The 1,458-nt window shown below is 40.6% G+C and overlaps 1 long non-coding RNA gene across 1 annotated transcript; it reads right to left on the reverse strand.

The window, feature by feature from the left end:
- Nucleotides 1-450: 450 nt before the first annotated feature.
- On the reverse strand, nucleotides 451-1,001 carry LOC104963473 (uncharacterized). Its single transcript, XR_800320.1, has 3 exons — nucleotides 897-1,001; nucleotides 619-748; nucleotides 451-531 (listed from the first exon to the last, which is right to left on the reverse strand). It is a non-coding gene; the product is annotated as an uncharacterized lncRNA (long non-coding RNA).
- Nucleotides 1,002-1,458: the final 457 nt, after the last annotated feature.

The raw sequence follows: 1,458 nt of genomic DNA on the forward strand, positions 1-1,458 counted from the left end.
CGACAGCCCCAAAATATCACTGCTCTAGAGGAGATCTGCATGGAGGAATGGGCCAAAATACCAGCAACAGTGTGTGAAAACCTTGTGAAGACTTACAGCAAATGTTTGACCTCTGTCATTGCCAACAAAGGGTATATAACACTAAGTATTGAGATTAACTTTTGTTATTGACCAAATACTTATTTTCCACCATAATTTGCAAATAAATTCTTTAAAAATCAGACAATGTGATTTTCTGGATTTTTTTTCCTCATTTTGTCTCTCATAGTTGAGGTATACATAGGATGAAAATTACAGGCCTCTCTCATCTTTTTAAGTGGGAGAACTTGCACAATTGGTGGCTGACTAAATACTTTTTTGCCCCACTGTACTTTAGTACATGTACTTTGTAACCTCCCACCACTGACTACCTATATTCTGTTTTTATAGCATCATTTGTAATCCACAGATTCTCAATCTAACTGCCGTCCACAAACCTCGTCCTCCGTCCTGACGTAGTCCACTCCGTCTCCTTTAGCTGGAACCTTGTAGCTAAAAGACACAAAGTACGCCATGGTTTAAAAAGGTTACAAATAAAAACATGTATGTGTTGACAGTGTGAATATCAGGAAGTCTTACTTGTTCCCCGTCTGTTTCTGGGTGGAGAAGTATCCTCGCTTGTATGCACAGCAGATCCCCGCTGTTATACTCATGAGCACGATGACCACCACCAGCACGCCCATTAAAATGCCCAAAACATCAATGTCATCTGTGGAGGTGAAGAAGGAACGTAGAAATTAAACACTGATCAACCTGATTGTCCAGATGACAGAGTAAATATAGTCTTGATTATGGTTTTAAATGACAGACATAGGATGTATATATCTTGAAACAATGTGTGTGTGTGTCACACTTACAGACTTCCATCTGCTGCGGCGGACACTCAGCGTATCCCGCATCGTTCTTCGCTCGACAGAAGTACTCGCCTGCGTCTTCTTTTCTGACCGTGATGAATTGCTGCATCGGAAAAATCACAACATGAATCGGATTAATACACACATACTGTCAATGTTTGTTTAACTTTTAGAACAAAGATAGATAGATTCTTTCTCTGGGATTTAGTGAATGGAGATACCTAGAGCAGCGTCACTTTAGCCGCTGTGTAAAAACAAGCTTCTCGTGGTGCTGTCTTTAAGGCAACATATCAGAGGAGCTGGAGGTGCTACATTATATTAGCTGCTCTGTGCAATCACATTCAAACTCAGTGTCCTCGTTAGAAGATGTTAAGGGATGCAAACTCATCAGGTATGAAAAAGGTGACAAGGATCCGAGCCCCCGGCTCCCCCACCCCACGGAAAATCGGCTTTAAAATGAGGAATAACAGAGGAGTTTAGCAGTCAGAACAACTAAAGCAGCAGTGTTAATAATAACAGAAACGCCATAGAGTCACATCTAATAGAAATATATAAAAGCATTTAT

The sequence above is a fragment of the Notothenia coriiceps genome, unplaced genomic scaffold, assembly GCF_000735185.1.
Source record: "Notothenia coriiceps isolate Sejong01 unplaced genomic scaffold, NC01 NC01_scaffold00001709, whole genome shotgun sequence".
Classification (NCBI taxonomy): Eukaryota; Metazoa; Chordata; class Actinopteri; order Perciformes; family Nototheniidae; genus Notothenia; species Notothenia coriiceps.